This window comes from Lissotriton vulgaris, unplaced genomic scaffold, assembly GCF_964263255.1.
Source record: "Lissotriton vulgaris unplaced genomic scaffold, aLisVul1.2 SCAFFOLD_1348, whole genome shotgun sequence".
Taxonomy (NCBI): domain Eukaryota; kingdom Metazoa; phylum Chordata; class Amphibia; order Caudata; family Salamandridae; genus Lissotriton; species Lissotriton vulgaris.
In genome coordinates this window covers 316269-337462 of record NW_028242968.1, presented here as the reverse complement: position 1 = coordinate 337462, position 21194 = coordinate 316269, and the positions used below count along the sequence as shown (strand labels likewise).

At 43.0% G+C, this 21194-nt stretch overlaps 1 protein-coding gene across 1 annotated transcript in view; it reads right to left on the bottom strand.

Moving 5' to 3' along the window:
* LOC147668773 (uncharacterized) overlaps positions 1–18689 on the bottom strand; it is a 73272-nt gene extending 54583 nt beyond the window's left edge. Inside the window, exon 1 of the mRNA XM_086948447.1 lies at positions 18518–18689. The gene's annotated coding sequence lies outside the window, so the exon portion shown is untranslated. The remainder of the gene's footprint in view (positions 1–18517) is intronic.
* Between the last annotated feature and the right edge of the window lie 2505 nt (positions 18690–21194).

The following is a 21194-nucleotide window of genomic DNA, read 5'->3' as shown; positions in this document are numbered from 1 at the left end:
TAAATCCAATCACAGCTGAAACTGTAGACAAAAAAGTTCGCAGATTAGCACTATATGCACTTTACAATACAGAAAGTATTGCGAGGGAATCAAGGAAACAAACTGTCGCTAATTATATACCCATTGTGTAATCTGAACACCGTCTACCTAGTTACATCACATTACCAATGTCAAACTGGGAGAGAGGTTTACTTTTTGCATCTAAGAGCTGGGACTATAAAATATGTGCTCTCCTTCCCTCTGGGGTATAATGCGAAACTTTTCTCCCTGCCATGCCCATGTGACGGAAAGAGTGCGCCAAACACTCTTACATTTTTTATTCTTCTGTAGATATTAAGTAAAGTAGGTTCAGTGGTTGCTGATCCCATTTTTTTAGAAAATTGTCTCCAATTCAATTGCCCCCGATATTCTTAGCTGTGTACTTAACTTGGCTGATGATGAATTCATTTTGCGTGTTGGAACTTGTCTGTGAATGGATTTAAGGGCCCGTAAAACAATGTGTAACCCACGAAGTACATCTGCACTTTGTCCTAATACTATGTATTTTTATTTGCTATCTGTGATTTCTGATAAGTCCATTGTTTTTATTCTTGTATATGTACTACTTTAATGGATACGTTGTTATTCGAATAAAGTCTTTTGGATTGGATTGGAATGGTTCCACCTGGTGTTTTACCCATCTAGAACTGCATACAAGTACCAGACTCTCTATGAAGAGACAAGCACACTTAAGATTGAAAGCCTCCTTATTAAGAGATGAGCACAGATGCTTAGGTGGTCCACAGGGTGGAAAGTCCCTGGAGCAATGTTCGTGTGACAGCTTGTACCGAGTCTTATCTTTTCTTCTGAGACTGACCAGAGTAATGAATAGTCTGACAAGTGCTCAAAATGATATCAGCTTGCTGTTCATCAATAGAGTTTTAAACTCTGGGAGGTAGTTTGGGAACATCCAAAGAGATACTCTTATTAAACATTGGTGATTATTAAACAGTGCTGACCACTGTTCCCATGATCAGGCCATGACACAACGGATGGTTAGTGACAACTGTTTACTGCAAAGGATACAGATCTTTGTACTTGAACCACACTGGGGAGACTGACTCCTGGCGTGTGTGGTAAATCTGTGTACGATGTCATAGCCAGGTGCTTGCTAAGTTAACAAGAGGTGGTCGGGTCTCTTAATTAAACGTATGTAGCCCCTAAAGTTGTATGGTTTTGTAGAGTTGGTGGTGATCAGAGTTGACTGTCCCAGATCTCCTTGAATGTTCCTCTGCACTGCTCGATTCTGCTTCTTAGATTCCCTACTCACTACGCAGTGCTCCTTCGATTTACCATCCTTCTGTAACTCTTTGTTAGGCTAAATGTGTGGCTTGAATCATCACAAGGGAGGAAGGACTTTTAACTGCAATAGACTGAAACCAAACCAGTTTAAGCAGATGAGCGTGTAACCTGGCCAGAGCAACACCTATACAAGGACTGTGGCTTGAAGCCAAGGCCAAGGTGAACTCCCTCTGCTAGGAAACATTCAATAAGCATACACTGGGGTACAAAGGCAAGCACGATTTACCACCCCAGTACACACAGTCCTACCATGAGAAGTATATGCTAAATTAAGCACATACTGCCTGGCAGAGCAGAGAACATCGATCCCTCTGCAGATAAGAGCCTGGGATCTTGCAGATTAACACCTTGCGTGCTAGCGGTTTTCCCGCTGTGCGCTGGGTTTTTGAAAAACCCGCGTTACATGACGAGCTCAGCTTGTCATGAGTGTACAAGAGGCGAAACTCATGACGAGCTCAGCTCGTCATGAGCATAGAAGGGGTTAAATCATACCTCCCTAGAAGCCTAGCCACCCTCCTCTGTAAGCCCCCATTGAGCTCCCTGTGACACAGACCTCAAGAGCAATGGATGACTCCAATGCACAAACCTCACATGAGTTCACCTAACCTCCAAGAGAGATTTGGTTAAACTGGGCCAAAAAACTTAAAACCACCACAGGAGAATAAGCACAGACAATCGATTTCTGGAAGAATATGTTTTGTACTTGTATAACCCTGACACTAGTAAAAGTCACACAACTGTGACTATTAAGTCAAATAAGCATACATGAGGGGTACAAAGCCAAGCACAATTTACAACTGCACTAGTGCACATCATAGACGACCTACACAGATCTCTGGATGATGGCCAGGCCTGCCTCTTAGTCCTCCTGAACCTCTTGGCTGCCTTTGATACTATCAACCATGACACCCTATTAAACATCCTGTCTTAGAGTGCAGGCATCAATGGAATGATCATTCAGTGGTTCACTTTCTTCCTGAACCAACGCTCACAGCTAAATCAACCTAAACAACTCAACCTCACAAACAATGCCAGTCTCGCAAGGAGCCCCCAAGAGTCAATCCTGTCTCCTGCCCGATTCAACCTCTATATAATCCCTTACAATAATCCTGAAACAAGCCAAAACCGCCTATCATCTCTATGCAGATGACACCCAACTCTACATGAAAATCTCCTCATCCACCCCAACAACCTACCTCAACTTTCTCAGACTGTATAACATCCATATGTGCTACTGTCTGTTAAGAAGTTCTTGTTTTGCCAATAACTTTGGCAATGCTTTACAAATCTCCTCAAACTTTTCACAAAACGCCCCCCTTTTGGTTCAGCTGCTGTGTAGAACGTTTTGGGGTGATCTGTCATGCCCCCTGGTGGGCCAAACCCTGGGGGCGTGAAGAAGGAGTGCCCATGGGGCCCCTCTCTTAGGCTTATAAAAAAGCCCGAGGACCGCCACCTCCCCAGAGCTGCGAACAATAAAAATAGGAGGGGCTCCCTCTGCCACCCGCAGACTTGGGGACCGCTACCTACATGGGGCACAGTATTTTTTAAATAAAATGCGGGGAGTCCCTATCGCCTCTCCCACTGTCCCAGGGACTGCCAACTCCCCGAGGCACATAGATTATTCATTTTTATGCGGGTGAGGCACTTCAGCCTCCCACCCCGTTGCCCCGGGGACCGACACCTACCCGGGGCACAAACACAATAATGAAGAAGGGGACATTGTGGACCCCCGACCCCGGGGATCACTACCTACCTGGAGTCAAAGTTAACATTGGAGCGGGGTTATGCAGGCCCCCTTCTGGAGAACTAGATAGCCCTGGGGACCGCCACAACCCAGGGACGGCTCCAACAATCTACCCGTGTGCCCACTCCCTGAGACATTGCTCCCGCCAAGCCATAGCAAATACGTGTTCTGCTTTCAACAAAAAAGAGCAGAAAATGCTCTTGTTTGCTGAAAGCAGAGCAAGGGTCTGTTTTCCTGCCCGTTGTCAAGCGAGCAGGAAAACAGACATTGCTTTGAGATCCAGGGAGCCGCATGTTATCAGCTCCCTGTGTCTCAAAGCAATGCCGGCTCCCACAGGAGTGGCCAGGCCAGGCCCCAGGGGATGGTGTCCCCAGGGAGATATCGGTCCGGGGAGGGTAGCCGCATGGGCCCCCCTCCTCATTAAAAAAAAAAATGACGGTCTTGCTCCCAGGTAATGAGGTCTCAGGGCCCGAAATCAGCCTGAGAGGGGAACCGCACGGCCTTCTCCCCTTTTTTAAAAAACATATATAAAGGCCTGATGTCATCGTTGATGTTACTGACCATGTCATGAGAGATATCCTTTCACCTTGTGTTATATTTATTCCAAATGCAACCCCTTGTAAATTGCTGCTTGCAAACTCTGTGAAGAGCTCTGATACATTCGGGTCAAGTTTGCAGTATACAAAACTCTATCAATAAATAAAATGCAACCGGTCTGGAAGAGCATGGTGCATCCTTACATCTGTAAATTAGAGTCCGGAATCTTACACCGTGACGCCATGGTGTCCCAATGGAGGAGGGGGTGGATAACCTGTGCGATAATAGTTCAGTATCAAGTTGACTTTGGACAGAGGATAACTTCCCTACAACTGACCATGATGGGAAATGGAGAGGTGGTCTAGAACAGCCCTTATTAAAGGCAGACATTCATTCATTCATACATAACATGAACAACCATTTCACTAGGGAGTCTCTCACTTTCTATACCCTCTTCCATATCTAAAACACGGGTCCACAAAGACTCTGAAGACCATTCATCCCTTGGCAGCCTTTCAAGCATTCCAATCATACCAAGGGAGAAACAGGGACATTCCAAGGTGGACATCCTGATAGAAATGATGGAGATTTCTCCAGGGTTCAAGGACTCAGTTAAGTACACATGCTGAGTTAGAGATGCACAATAGACCGCAGTCTCAACATAAACCCACCATGCTATTCTTTGCGTAGGTGGTGATTTCAGGTTACTGTCAGCAGTCCTGTTAAACAAATTCAGGGTAATCAAACCCATGTGCTAGTCTTGCACACAACACACTCAACCATTGCATTAAGAATTCTGCACTTCTAGTTTAAAAGTATACTGCACAGGTCTTGCTTTTGTGCAGACAAAATGAACGGTAACAACACAGAATGAGAATGTAATGGCAGTTAAAATAGTTACTATTAATGAGAATAAAGACATTTCAAGCATGTTGCTTTGAGTTATCTGCACCTGGGCCTTGTTCTTCCCTCCTCCGTACAGCTATGGCCCGTCAATGAGACTACTTTGAGTTACCCACACCTGTGCCTCATTCTTGCCTCCTCCGTTAAGCTTTTGGAACTGTAGGGACAGAAACTTTACTATATCAGGAAGGAGAAGGGAGCTAGAGAGAATATAGCTCTTCGCTATCAGAGGCTACTGATTTCAAACCATATTATACTCGTATTGTGTGGTTTAGTATTTAGTTTTGCTTTGACATTAAATTACTTTTTTTCTCCATCAAAGATAAGCCCTAGGCTGGACATTATGATTGCGCCTGATGGATGACTGTTGACTTCTGAGTCTCAGCCCTGCCACACTACCTCACTGAGAAGCCTGTGGCTACACACTATTGCTGATGGGAGAATATAATGTGCTAAGGGTTGCCCTTTTTCTAAAGCAATCATAGGAGGGCTCCCAGGACGACAGTGGCAAACAACCACACCCACCACAATTGGGTCCCAGTAGCCCGTCTGTGCTGTGGCGCCTGTAAGGGGTCTGAAATTAGGTAGTAAATGGTGGGATATCTGCAAGTCCAATCTCTGTCTTGAAAAGAACAATAAGTTCAACTTCCGCACAGCATTACCTGCACATTACAGTATCAGATACAAGCTTTGTGGGTCTGGACCTTGACATCCAGTCAGTTGAGGAATCCGTGTTTGGAGGCAGGACGGAGGACTCCCAGAAACACGGATAGGCACATTCTTGTGAGTTTTATTAGGGGCCAATTTGGGAAACTGGTTGTTAGGGAGGAAACTGTGCTGCATTCATAGGTAGGTACATGATAGGAACCCAATAATGGAGTTCTGTAGTGTCAGTTTATCCTAGTCTCTTACCACATGTTTTATCCAGACACACCTCAAAGGTGACCTCATATGTTTCCTCAACACATTCTGCCTCACCTTGGAATTCAAGGGTACCACTGTCACCAACTCCAGGAGTTATTCCCTTCGGTAAGTTATGTTTGACTGAGATCCTGAACTCTCCAGAAAACTATGACTGAGGAAGAGGAGAAAACAAGAGCGTTTGTGAGGGAAACGTTGAGATTAGAAACAAGAGGAGCAGAGGTGAAAGATAGGGTTGGAATTGGCTCATGCATAAAGAACCGGGTCTAACAAAGTATGAGGCTACCAGATCCTGAGGGTCCTCTCCATAGAGAAAGAGGCTACTATATCCAAGTCCACTGGAATTATGAGCATCTGGAGCCAGTTTTTTAAAAAATAGATATGGATCTGCCACATAATCCATCATCTTCTGCATGATATGCAGATGTCGAACTCAAACAGATCAAACATGGCCACACATGTACATGCTCAGAGGAAGGTCTTTCACAAACGTTAACTGGTTATCTTTCAATGCTTATTTTTGTAGTTGGTTGTTAAACTGGTACTACTGAGGTGAAATCTTTGCCTACAACATAATGAAGTAATACTATCAAAAAGGTGATGCATAATGTGCCTTTACTTCCCACACAATGTAGACAACCCTGCCGCATAATTTGGTGGTCTCTGGTCACATGATTCCAGAGACCCGGACTATGTCCTTAGTTGATTCTCTTTAGGCGGTCAAACCACAAAAAATGTAGGTAATTCTCTTAGAATGGGACAACTATAGTATCTTTATGTACCCCATCCATCTCATGGTATGAGGTCTCAGACTAACCTATGAGATCCTGTAGAGCATAGGTACTCACAAACGTTCTGTCGAGGCCAAAATTCCAGTGTGGTTTGTGGCCGAGGGCCGCACTCGTAGGGGTGGGGTCAGTGGAGGGTGGGGTCAGTGGGGGTTGAGGGGGGCAGGGCTAGAGTTAAAAAAAAAAAAATCAACCCCGCTTCAAAAAATGAGAATGCGACAATGCTGTATTTCAAAAGCAGATATAACTACGAAGAGCACATTTGATAATGCATTTTTATTAGCAGACAATAGCAATCGTAAGAGGCATTGCATAGTTTCATACACAATTTGACCCCAATTCCATCACAGGATTACTTTTGGCCCCCCTTAACCCCGCAATAGCCTGCAATGTCTTGCAAACTGAATGGCGGAAAGGCAAGGACCAAAAACTGAAGAAAGTCAAGAGGACTCCAAGAGTTTACTTTTAATTCCTGGAGAAAACTCCATTACCGGTGAGGCCAGTCAGAGAGGGCCCCCCAGATTTTCTTCCCCGTCCGCCTGGCCTTCTTCCCTTTACGCTATTATAGTACAGACTCTAAGAAACGCCCTTGCCATTGCTGGAAGGACGGGGGATTGCGATCCAGCAATGCTGAAGCAATACAAATACGAAAAACTGCCATGGTGATGAAGACCAACCCTTCTTTCACGGTTTACTTCATCCTTTCTCCTACAAGGCAGACACCTTCATATCCATGCTACCACACTGCCATCACACACCCTGGATCTACTGCCCTTAGCCACCATCAGTGTAGCTGACTGTTCTTATCATTTCTGTGAGCTCTCTACAGACAGCTTCAGAAGTCTTTCACAGCTTTGCATATAATATTATATAGAGTAGGCTTTGGTTCAGCCCCCTGCTCATGATTGCAAGGCTTTTTGTCCATTCCATCGGCAGATCCTGATTTTGTCATTTCTCTCTATTTTTGTGCTGGTCTCACTCCAATAGGTATTTGGCTTTACCCTGATATGTTTCCTTGAAATGCTGATATCAGCGAACAACTTTTCATTTATTTATTAACCATTTGTGTTTACCACTCCAGGGAAGTGCCTGTACTGCTCTTTCCCCTATATCTTCTCATTATTTAGCTTTGCCCTTTTCTAGCTCATGCTCTTTCCCTCGCTTCTCCCCTACAGTAATCTTTTGTTGTTTCAGCTGGGGGCCATGAGTACATTGCCTGCAAGGTCCGCGGGCCGCCAAGGAAAGCATGCCGGGCCGCTAGTTGCCGGCGGGCTGTACTAGGAGTACCACAGCTGTAGAGGGTACACTCACTATGCTCCCAGAATAAGTGTAGGGTGAGATAAGCATATACACCTATATATGGTTGAGGGAGTTTTGTGGATATATATATCTATATATATATAGATATATATATCAACAAATTATCAGCACTCTCGGGGGGTAAATCCTTGTTTTGATTTAAAGGCACAAAAATTTACAAAACAAACGCGTTTCAACGGTATGCCTTCCTCAGTGTTGGTGGCTGCTGCGTTTGAATCTTGTCATATACACATCATCAATCATGGCTAAGTGAAGGTCAGGGAAGGTATGTGTTATAATCCAGGAGACACAGGAGGCAGTAGAAAGGAGATTTATTCAAGGATAACAGCTTATACATCCACAGTCTACAGGAGACAGACTAGCTCTGCCCAACTCCCACATATAGAATGTGGAATCACAAAAGAGTCATAACAATTCTAGAAGTGCAAGAGGAAGGAATACAACACACCTTCACCCTTTTTGAAAAAAAAAGAAAAAAAAAACCAGAACAAAATTAATGAACAAAATCACGCAATTTGATAGGAGAATATTTAACACGAACTCTTCTCCTTAAAGCCTCGTTGTCAGATTGTTCAATGACATGTCCAGAGACTTCATAATCAGCATTCACATTAGAATCATTTAAAGTACCACAATCATTGATGGGAAAATTAACCTCACTAAGTTGCGAATCAACATTCTCAGAATGAGGCGAATTGGCACCTGTGGAGGATTGACAATCTCAGATTGTGGCTCACACCCAAAAGTGTCTAAAAAGGCAGAAAAAGTTGCATCATTTTCAACATTTAAGCAAAGATGGACTGGCTTCAGAGCTTGGCTGCAAAATATTCTTAGAATCCAAGACTTTACATAATGAGATCCTTCTAAAATTCCAAATCTTACCACCTTCCACTCTTACAGCCTTACTGAAAACTTCAGAAACTTTACACAGGTCAGACCATTTATTCCATTTATTGCCGAAAGTTCTACCAAATTTTACTCTTACAAAATCGCCCACTTTGATCTTAGGACAATGTGAGACAGAACCAGAACAATTCCTTTTCATCCTTTCCTGATAAGCTAACACCCTGTCTCTGACTTTGAGAGGATCAAAAGAACTCTTGCAAGTGATCTTACTTTTCATCCACCAGGGTAAAAGTTTAGAGCCTGGCTTCCTGCCTCTTAACATCTCAAAAGGAGACAAACCCGTGACAGAATTAGAGGAAACACGATAAGACAATAAAGAGGCATGTAGTGCTTCTCTCCAATTTAAATTGCTCTTAACGGCAAGTTGGATGGACTACTTTATCACTCTATTAAAACGTTCTGTTTGACCATTGGCCTGTGGGTTATAATTTGACACCCTTTTGTGTGCAATGCCACATCTTTCAAGAAAAGAGAAAATTCTTTGCTAATAAACTGTGGACCATTGTCTAAAACAATTTCAGCAGGAATGCCCTCTCTACAAAACACTTCATCCAAAAATTCCACAACTTGAGTGGAACCTATTTTGTCCACAATCTTTAACTCTGGTCATTTGGAAAAGTAATCAATTAAAACCAAAATAAACAATTCCTTATTCGGTGACAAATCAAGAGGACCAACAATGTCTACTCCCAATTTCTTCCAAGGAGATGTAAGAAATTCAATGGGCGAAACACCAACAGTCAGAGGCTTCACAGACTTATCACTCAAAGAGCAAGGTAAACAAGAACTGACCCATTTATCAATCATATTATCAATACCTGGCCACCAATAGAATTCACGAATGCGCCTTTTGGTACTGGACATGCCCATGTGGCCTTCATGAGCCATTGAAATAATTTTCTTCCGTAGATCACCGGGAGGAACTATTTTATCACCTCTAGTCACAAAACCCTGGTCAAACATGATTTCATCCTTTATCTTGTAAAAAGACAGAACCTCACCTGATAATTTCCGTTCCTCAGGCCAACCATGTTGTAAGTACATCACTACATTAGATAAAGCAGAATCTTTAAACATGGCATTTCTCCAGTCAACTTCAGAAATGGTCCCAGACAACTTGTTGTTGCCTTCACCATTGACATCCCCAATGGAAAATACAACATCAAGATCACTGTGAACAGTAGAAACTTGTGAATCAAAAGGCAACCTAGACATGCAATCGGCATGCACATTCAAACGGCCAGGGACATATTCCACAACACACTGGAATTCCTGCAATTTCGCAGCCAAACGTGCCAAGCGGGCTGTAAGAGTCCTCCCACCACCGGCCGCTAGCATGTTAATTAAGGGCTTGTGGTCAATGCGTAAACGGAATTTGGTTCCCCAAAGAAATTGTCTGAAATGTTCGACTGCCTAAGTGCAAGCCATCAATTCTTTCTCAATAGTGGAGTAATTGTACTCAGCACCATGGAGAGTTCTTGAGGCATACGAAACAACATACTCCTCACCCTTATTATTTTGCATTAGAACAGAACCTAAGCCAACATTGCTTGCATCCACACATACAATGCATTCTTTACCCAACTCAAAAGGTCTTAGAAATGGAGCATTAAGAATCTCCTTTTTAAGTAGATCAAAAGCAAATTGTTGTTGATTGGTCCACGAAAACTTTGCATCCTTTTTTAACAGTAATCTCAAAGAGTGTACTTTAGAAGCGTAATCTTGAACAAATTTACTGTAAAACTCGGTAAGACCTAAGAAGGACACAAGTTGTTCCTTATTAGAAGGTGCAGGAGCCTTGAGTATACTCTGGATATGATTGAGCTTAGGCTTAATACCTTGGGAAGAGATATCGTGTCCAAGATATTCTACTTTACTCTGTCTAAACTTACACTTAGAGAATTTTAAAGTTAGACCTTTGTTTTGAATTTGTTTTAGTACAGAGTCTAGATTTCTATCATGATCTTCAAAATGTTTCCCAAAAATTAGAATATCATCTTGAAAAGCTATAGCTCCCTCACAACCCTCAAGAACTTCTTTCATGAGTCTTTGAAAGACTGAAGCTGCGCTAGCTAGACCAAAAGGCATGCGACAAAATTGAAACATACCTTCTGGTGTTATGAAAGTAGTCAAAAACTTGGATTCTTCATGCAAAAGTACTTGATGGTAAGCACTTGCCAAATCTATGGTAGAGAATACACATGCACCTGAGAGAGTAGAAATTAGCTCATGTATGTTGGGTAGAGGATGCCTATCTACCCAAATCTCTTGATTTAAGCTCCAAAGGTCGACACACAGACGAAGTTCGCCATTGCTTTTAATGGATAAAACCACTGGCGAAACCCAGGGGGAAGATTCAACAGGTTCTATTATCTTCCTAGCCACAAGGTCAGATAAAATTACTTTTAATTTATCACGATACGCAAGTGGCACATTTCTAACTCTGTGCCTCACAGGAACAGCTCCTTCCTTAAGAATAATACGATGTTTAAAATTCTCAAATCTACCTAACTTGTCAGAGAAAACAGTAGGAAATTTTTCTTTTATTGAGTTGGTAAATTTGTCAGTCTCTGGAGATACAATGTACACAGGATGTGATGCATTGGGGTCGAGTTTAATGCCTAACTCATGCTGATGAGGCCAACTGAGAATAGAAGCACCATTAGAAGCGGCATAGACTTTGCCTCTAATGGTCCTACCTTTAAATGTGATATCAGCCCACATGAAACCAACCAAATCAATTTAATGACCAGTGTATCCACCGGGCTGTACATCTGGTGGTGATAACTTCAAAGAACCCCAAAGATTTTTAAAAATATCCATGCCTATGATACTGTACCATGCACACGAATCAATGAGCATAGAAATTTCATTGCGATTAATTAATATTATGTCTTTGGGAAAACCTTTACATTTGGTATCCCAACGCACAATAAACTATTAACTCCAAGACCATCAGTGGGTATGGAATCCAATTCATCATCTGTCAATAAATTCACTTTTTGAGTAGACCTACACATTTTACTAAAATGACCAGAACGTTTACATTTAACGCATATTTTGTTCCAGGCAGGACAACCTCTGTAGCTCCCTACATGGTCGACACCTCCACACCTGTAACAAACAATTTGATTTCTCCTTTCAAAAGGTTTGATATCCCTTCTGAAATTCTCTTTAGGTTTAAAATGAATAAACTGTGGTTTATTGGAAACAAATTGTGTTTTTTTTTATTGTAGGAATCTTTTACTACTGAAACTTCAGGAATTACTACTTTGGTCTTGCTTTCCTGACCTCTAATCTCACTTACAAACAGTTCGGATTGTTCGATGCCTTTAGCAACATTTTTTAACACAGCCTTAAGAGTAGTTTCAGTTCCCATCCATAAACGTTCCTGTATTTTCTTACTCTTAGTTCTCATCATTATTTGGTCTCTGAGAACCTGATCAAAATCAATCGTTTCAAAGGCACAGGAACCAGCGAGAGTTCTTAATGCAGCTACATAGTTCTCAATTGATTCATCCTCTTTTTGTGCACGAGAATAAAATTTAAAACGTTCCATAACAGTATTTATCTTCTTTCCAAATCTAGCAGCCAATTGTTTAACAACAACATCAAATACATTAATATCACCTGCAACTTCAATGGGAGGTAAATTTTCTAATTCTTTAAGACCAGCACCGCCTAAACAGTTTTTAAGTAGCGCCAATTTTCTTTTAGGAGAACAACCATCCTCTTCAATAACATCCACATACGCTAGAAATGTAGGAAACCACAGATATCACTCCATTTTGGGATCACCAGCTATAGGTAGGAAATGTGCAGGAGAAACAATGTTGTTAGACATAGTAGAAAGACTGGTCTGTAAGAATATTGTAAACAAGGAGAGAAAAAATAAATAAAAAGAAATGCCTAGAATAAATACATTAAATACATAAGAAAAATAAAATAGGTAGTCACCGATGTCTATTTTAGCTAAACACTTGTACTTGTACTTGTAATAGTTGGTGTAGAAACCACGAAGTGTGAGTTTGTTGATGTCGAAGATCCAAAGCACAAAAGAAAAGGTGCTCTCTTTGTTCAAATTAGCTGGCGTAGAAATCGCACTGTCGTAGGATACATAACATAAAATTATAAAGATTCACAAGTCCGCACTGCCGTGCGGATCGGCGTTGTTATGGGTAGTCAAGGTAACTAAAAATGGCGGACCACGCAATGACGCAGGACGTGATGCGCACAGCGCTGCGTGATGCGTGCAGAAGTCAGAGTTCAAAGCCAGACAGAGTGGTCGAAGACGGAGCACAGAATGAAGATCCTGACAGAGTGCTCGAGCGATAGTAGAGGTTCGAATGCACACGCGATGCTGGAAATTCAAATGTATACCGCTCAGGTACTCAGGCAATTTCAAAGATATTATAACAGGAAAAATAAGAATTTCGATATAGTTTTTTTTTTTTTTAATACGATGTTGGTAAATTTGAGAGAAAAAGAAGAATAGCATTCAGAAGTTAAAAATGACGAAGTCTCAGCCGCTGGTGCAATCAAAAGCACGACGATATAAATAAACAAAATATCAGGCGCAGGTGCAATCAATACACATAGAAGAATAAATACCTTTAGATATACGTGAGCGCTGCTTAAATCCTTTTTCCAAATTCCAAGTTCTTTTTAAAAAAAAAAAAAAAAGAAGAAGAGGATGTCCTAGAAGTATGGTGTTCAAAAGTATCCCAAAACGTCGCCAAAATTATGTTATAATCCTGGAGACACAGGAGGCAGTAGAAAGGAGATTTATTCAAGGATAACAGCTTATACATCCACAGTCTACAGGAGACAGTCTTCGTCATCCACATTCTGCTGTGCTCAAGCCTGTGGGTGCACGCACACACCGAGAGCCACCCTGCAAGGATGTCTTTTGCGTGCCGCCATGTTGGTTTGGCAGGAAGAACTACACATGAAGCACAAGTACCACAGACCGTGTTTTTCCTACCACAGGCATGACGTTCTTTCCCTCCACGCTCTTCATTTCGTAAATTTGGTTGCAGTTCATGTCTCTGTGAGAACTTTTCCCTCTCCGTGGATATGTATGAAGGATGCTTTTCGAAATACTGGGGGTTACATCTTCATTTCTTGACTGCTGGTTAACTTGGAACACTCCTTTCTCTTGCCTCAGTCTACGATTTCCAATTCGGCGCAGATAAGATTTACTATTATTCGGAAACTGTTATTATTCGGCCTATATACTTTAAAATATACTCTGTGCACCATCTTCTGGCATGTTTTGGAATTGCTTATTCCTTGATTTTAACAGGCTGAGTACCGATTTTTGTTCTATTTTGAATGTTATTTCATTGTAATGAATTTTAATGGATTCTTTATTAGTGGATATTATTTGTCTACGGTTACCGGTTTAAAGTGATACAAATGATATTTAAGTATTTCAGATTTATGCATGTTTTTATGAGTGGACATTATTGGTCTACGGTTACAGGTTTAAAGTGATAAAAATGATATTTAAGCATTTCAGATTTATACATGTTTTATGAGTGGACATTATTTGTCTACGGTAACCGTAGACAAATAGTGTCCACTAATAAAAGCATGCATAAAAACAATTGGTATCATTTTAAACCGGTAAGCCTTGCAGGCTTGTAAGTCAATAGGCAGCAGGCTTTCAAAACAGTAGGTTTATTTATCAAACACAGCAAGCTTTTAAATCGGTAGGCTTCTTAATCAGGTGAAGCAGAGTGGGATTTTAAATCGGCAGGCTTGTAAATCTTGTGCAGCTGATGATAATTTAAAACAAAATACAGCCAATTTAGAATATGTGAACAAACTCACCAAGCCTCTGTAGAAAATTGGCATGCCCGAGTTGAGGCTGACGGTGTCTTAGTCACTGGTGGGGCTGGGGCTGCCAACAGATTTTGCTGAGTAGGTAGAAGCTTGGGTTCTTTGCAAAAAAAAATTGAAGACTTTTAAAATATATAATATATAATTTGCTGTAGAAAATGAGTCCTTTGAAATGGAATCCACGCAGGTTTTGTAATCCCATCCTCGTTGCCAATGTTACAATGATGGAAGGTCCAGAGGTGGTAGGTTTCAAGTAGGTATTTATTGAGATACAAGGTGATGTTAAAGCCAGGATGTAAAGTAGGCCAGTAAGTAACCTTGTAAATATGCCCCACCAGGAGCTGTCCTCCTGGCAGCTCAGCCTTCAGTCACCAACTGAATCTGTTCACCCATCCAACACTCCATGACATGTACAACATTCCACACCGAGAGCAGGGGAAGAAAGAGAATATAGAAATAACCATACAACAACTAGCTCTGCCCAACTCCCACATATAGAATGTGGAATCACAAAAGCGTCATAACAATTCTAGAAGTGCAGGAGGAAGGAATACAACAGTATGTCATTACAACGCCAGGCTGTTTGGCTCATATTACGTCCGGTTACAATATATATATATATATATATTAGACTGGCATGGTTGGACTGTTCATTTTTTTCACCATGTTTACAATGCTGGTAACTTTGCTTTCTTTTATATGCCTAATAATTGCAGCTCATTCTCTCTATGCAAGTTTACGATTGTTTCAATAAATGTATTGTGAACTTTATTCGTATCTTCCTTGTGTCTATCTTACATGAACAAGTAACCAACGAAAGGGGTAAGATCTGTTTCCATGATTCCCTTGGGAATCAGAGTGTCATGTTGGAGGTGGCCATAATCACCTGCCATCCCAGAAGTGTTAGGTGTTCAGGTGAAACACTGTGAGCTAGTCAAGAATCTGGCCATCAGTCTCTGATGGTGTAGCTGGACTCAGTTCCTACATTTTGATGGCCTGTGGTCCTAATATGCAGTCCTCTCTTTTCTAAGAGGGAGCTATACAACATGTTAGGCCTCTGCAACTTGGCCAACATACTTAACCTGGGTCAGGATGGTATCCTTCAGCCACCACCCTGATCAGATCTCTGAATACACATTTTTATCTACATAGATGCAACTTCAAAGATGTTAGGAGAGGGACACCAAATGAGAGAGCCTATACTGAGGAGCAGTCTTCTTAGAAGGGTGAATAGCTATGTGCAGGCTGTGTGGTACACTGATCTGACCTTATATAGTACCAGAAGTAAGTCTTGCTGAGCCTTACAGCTGAGAAGATTCATTGCTCTGACCTCTGCTACATGCCTAGGTACATGGTGTATGGGAAAAAGCGGGTTGTGTTAGCGAGCCGACAATGAAACACAATCAACTTTACTCAGGGATACATATATGCATGCTTGGACGGACAGATTATACTTCATGTTTTTCTCATTAAATTAGGCTGAGATTGTTTCTGTGCAAGAATATCTGTGAATATCCAAAATCTTGAAGTGAGAATCGTGCAGATGCACCTTGTTATGTACTCACACAACTGCACAGGAAGCTAAAGCTTCAGTTCACTAATTTGGACCAAGCCATCAGCAACTACGACAGCAAGTAAATGCATACGCACATGAAGAGGAACAGCCGAATTTCTGTTATGGTGCACATGAAGCTACCTGTAAACCACCAGGAATCAGGATAAAATCTCATGAGGGACTAGTGTTTTCATCTATAATGAGACGTTGTGAAAGCTGTTTTAGGAACTGCTAATGCTGGGACATGGTTTCGTTTCAACAATAATCGCCCTCTTAGTGTGGACACAAAGCGCTGTAGAGTGCACATATCACCTCCACTCTAAACACCCTCTTGGTGTGAGTAATAATTAACCTCTGGTGGGTAACTTGGGGCCGCCAGCAGAGTTTGCAGAGATTTGCCTACTCCGTGCTCCGCTGAGGAGGTAGGCAAAACTCTGACTCCGAGGTAGAGCAGAGTTAGCAGCTCCTCCACCCTCCCAAACTATTTGAAATTTAAAAAAGAAAGCACTGACCTGCATGGCTGCCTCCCCCCCTTCCTGGCCACTCTCCTTCCTGCTCCATGCGTCCTTCTTCTATGAAAAAATCCTACATTGTACGTCTTGTGCAAGAGTTTTTTTCCAACTCCGTGGCGCTCCGCATAGAGGTACTACGCCAGCTCTGCCCACCCTTAGTAATAATCAGTGTGCCTTACAGAACTGCAAGTACCATTTATAAATAAGGATCCCTGTTTTCCGTTTTTACTGATTTTTACAGATAGAAAACCATTTAGTTTCTTGTCTGTATTTATTTTTAAATGTGGATAAAAACGGAAATTGGGTTGTTTTTGGAGGGATTCTAAATACACTTTGCCATAACTGACAGGTCAATAACTGTGTGGATTGATAGGTAAGGGGGATAAAAAAGGCATTTTAATAAAAAGAGGCCTAAACAGCTGTAGATATGCACAAGGCTGATACTGAAATCTGAATATTTTCATGTAAATGCATTGATTTATCGGCTGCGGGTGTTCATATCACAGAAACCTGGCAGGCATTCAATCATGACTGCATATTTATTGGTTAAAAATGTGGAAATATACCAGTTTCAGCTTTATTTTTTATAAAACTATATAGATAAATACAGATAAAGCTGACAAAAAATAAATATGGATAAATATAGACGGAAATGTCAAAAAAATAAATACCATTAAAACGGGAGACCTATTTATAATCCAGTAAAAAGCAGTGTGGTGTGCACAGATTTAAACCATTTTTAATACTTCTCTCAGTGCAGTTAAGAGCAGACCAGTTTGTACATATCTGCATTTACCCTTTAGTAAACATTGTGTTGTAAAAAGGCAGTGCAGTGTGCATAGTTTTCCTCTGTAAATGCCCCTCGTAGTGTAATAAAGAGCAATGCACTGTACACAATTTCCTCCTGTTAATGTCCCTCATGGCCTAGGTAAAAGTAGTGCAGCGATTACAGATTGTCTCTGTAATGGCATCTCACAGTATCAACAAACAGCAGTTCAGTGAGTACAGATTTCCTCTTTTGTACCATCCTTCATTCTGCTGTAAAATGGACTTCCTCCTGTGCCTGCAAACACCCCTTCTATTGCAGCTAAAAAATAGCGAAGTGTGCAAATTTCCTCTACTGTAACTGCCCTTCGTAGTATAGGAAAGAACAGACGTGCGTGCACAGAATAACTCTAATGTTAACACTCCTCATAATGTACGAAAAAGTAGTGTAGTATGAACAGATTTCTCATAGTGTGAGCAAAAGGTCATGCATTATGCACAGATTATCTTCCCCGTGTAGTGTAGTGCAGACTTACTACCTGCTGTAAACACTCCTCTTAGTGTGCATCAATTTCTGCTTTCATGGTAGAGTTAAAAGCAGTGCAGTGTGCACAGATTTCGTCTGTTAATCCCCCAAAAAGTGCAGTAAAAAGCAGTGCTGTGTCCACAGATTCCTCATAGTGCAGTAAGGTACAGAGTAGCTACTCAGATTACTCATAGTACAGTAAGATGAACTGCAGGGTGCACATATTGCTCACAGTGCAGTAAGGTGCAGTGTGCTCAGATTCCTCTATGCACAGTAAGATGCAGTGCAACGTGCAAATATCCCTCAGTGCAGTAAGATGCAGTGCACACACATTCCTCGCAGTACAGTACGATGCAGTGTAACGTGCAAAGATCCCTCAGCGCAGTAAGATGCAGTGCACACAGATTTCTCACAGCACAGTAAGACGCAGTGCAGCACTTACACATTCCTCACACTACAGTACGATGAAGTGCATAGATTTCTCACAGTGTAGTAAGCCACAGTGCACAGATTTCTCACAGTGCAGTAAGATGCAATGCAGTGCAAAGATCCCTTATAGTGCAGTATGGAGCAGTGCAGTGTGCACAGATTTCTCATAGTGTGGTAGGATGCAGTGCAGTACACAGACACCGCATAGTGCAGTAAGATGCAGTGCAAAAGCACATATTTCTCATAGTGCAGCGAGATACAGTGCACAGATCCCCTCTTTAACACAAATTGTGACCACAAACACCCCCATGGCCAGAAGGAAAGCCCCCACAGAGGTCCCCGGATGGAAGAGCCCAGCTTAGCCCGGCTCCTGGCTGGGATTTCCGGCAATTATTCACACAGCAGAAAGTGCAGACACTCTCCTACCTGGGCAGACATTTCCAGGCTCTCTCCTTCTCCTGGGGCTGAGGTGGGGCTGGTGCAGATGTGAGGCCTCGGAGGACGGGGCCTGCGAAGGTCTGTATATGAAAACTGCACAGACAGAGGGTCCTCCTTCCTCCTCTGTAGAATGCTGGACATACAAAGAAAGACCGGAAGTGATGTCTGCAACCACTGCTGCAGCTGTCTCTACTGCTGCTGACCCGGAAAAGGAAATCCTTCGCACACTCATATAATGTGCTTTGTGGGTTTCTTCATAAGACGACGAGCGCCCTCGGGTGGCCGCTGACAGAACTTCTGGCTCCAGTCTCCAGGCCTCCAGTCACCCTCATGCGGGCTCGCAAATCAGATGCCAAGGTTTCAGATCGCTATGTGAGACATTTTTATAATGTAAGTGTAATTATGAGTGACATTTTATCAACTATGAGTGACACTTTCTAAGGAGCAAAATCAACTAATGAGACGCGGGAAACATCATTAATCACACCCATTTGTGCAAAGATAAACTCTAAACAATCTTAGAATTGCTGTGAAGCACCAGAAATTGAAGGGCATTTTTGGAACCTGGAGATCCAGCAACTGCTAACTGAGGATGCCACTCACACCACAGGAGTCTCGGGGGTTTGCAAGTCACAGTCTACAAAGGAGTCCTGGAAATGATCAATGCCTCTGAGTTTATATAGGAGAGAAGTGCGCACAGAGAAGGAACGGAGGATACATCCTGACAATAAAAAGGTTATACAGGATGTCGATTGCCTAAGTACTGAACTTTAAGGTGGGGCTCAGGGCTCTCCAGTTGGTGGTGTAGGAGTATCAGGGAGCGAGGCATGGGCCTGCTTGGGGCACAAAGGAGTTCCACGGACACCCACAGCCAGTGCAAGTGCACACAAAGTAGATAGGGGTCACGGAGTGATTCCAGGTGTACAGTCATGGATGCCCAGTGGGTTGCCTATTCACCCTCTGGACCTCGTTCTGCTGTCATTAGGCCAGTGCTTGCTAACCATTAAAGAAACGTTCACACAGACAGTGGTCGAGGTTTAGTAACAGAGTAGTAGTTAGTTATCTCACGTCAGTGGCGAAGCAGCGCTTGCCCAGTGGCGGAAACTCTAATTAGAAACTAAGTAAGTAGAAACTAGTATAAACTAAATTAAAACTTACTTGAACAAGCGTTAACGCAGGTCAGGGTCTTCTCTGTCAGTAAGACAGACACCGGCGACACCTGGTGACGGGGTCACGGCGGGCGCACTCACTGGCACAGCACATGATGACCGGCGGCTGCACCACCAGTCACTCTGCTGTCAGTCAGACTCCCTGCAGGCAGCTCCCCCAGTCATCAGCACAGCGGGCGGCCCGGTGGGTCATGATCATCGATCCAGAGTGTGACAGTACAGGGCAGTGAGACAACGCGCTGCCGTCCGTCGTTCTGTGGCTGCCTGGTGAGTTATGCACAGCGCCAGCCAGCAGCATCGGAGGCAACACTGCTGCAGCGGCGACACGAGCGCACTTCCACTGACTCCATCGGACGAATTCCAGTCGCTGCCACGTGAGGTCATATCCGTATTTTGGGCAGGCCCCAGCGCCCCTAAATCGGGCACTAGAGTGTGGGCTGTGTGTCAATCACTGACTCCTGCCTCGCTGTGCCTTGAGTCCACCCCCCACCCCTCCCCGGCTTGGGAATAATTAATTAATGCAGCCGGAGCCAGGTTGGCAGGCCCCGGCTGAGTTAGACCGCAACATTGTAGCACTGCAGCACTCAGTGACTCAGTCAGAGCTGAGGAGCAGCTGCAGACAACATGATTGTTAACTGTTTATGAGCCAGAGCTGCTCAGGCAAGTCTGCTGGGAAATAGCAGAGGCAGTGGCTAGCTACGTTTTAAATGCGTGACAAAGCATTTCAGTGCGATGATGCGGAACACCACACTGAAATGCGTTAGTGTCACACGTGATGCTCGGCAGGACTGACACATGAGTCGATTGGCTGGAACGGTGACACCAATAACTGCCCTGACTCGAGGACAGTTAGCCTAGCGCCTAAGCCAATCACAGTGTGGCTTTAGGGTTGGAGCCTGCCCAAGGTTTAGCCAATCAAAGCCTGCTCTGCCCGAGAGCTCTACGGTTCAGCCAATGGTAGAAGAATTCACGTAGACCAATGAGAGCCCGCGCGACGGAGGCTGGAGACTGAAAACGGAGGTTCTGTCAGCGGCAACCAGATGGCGCGCCTCGCTTTACGATGTAATCCACGGAGATCAATGTATGAAAGGGAAGGGTTTCTCTTTGGGTCACCGGAGCAGGAAGGCCCTCTTGTCTGTCTGTGTAGTTATCTTCACCTTCACACCCTTAAAGACCCTCCCCCAATCTGACAGTCTATGAGGAATCTTTGCCTTTGCACTGAATCTTACTGCACTATGAGACACCAGCGCCACTGCACTGCATCTTAATGCACTTTGAGAAACTTGTGCACCCTGCAATGTATCTTGTTGCATGTTAGAAGGTAGTTTTTTTGGTCGAGCCTAGGCAGTGCACATGCGCTGTCTCTCGACATGGGATATCTCATCCATGGGCTCTTGACATGCCCGTCAATATCCATGGGTTATTGCTTGTGCCTTTCTGAAATGTGGTTATTTCACTGGTGTATTCGTTGTGTTTGTCCCCTCCCATGGCGACTT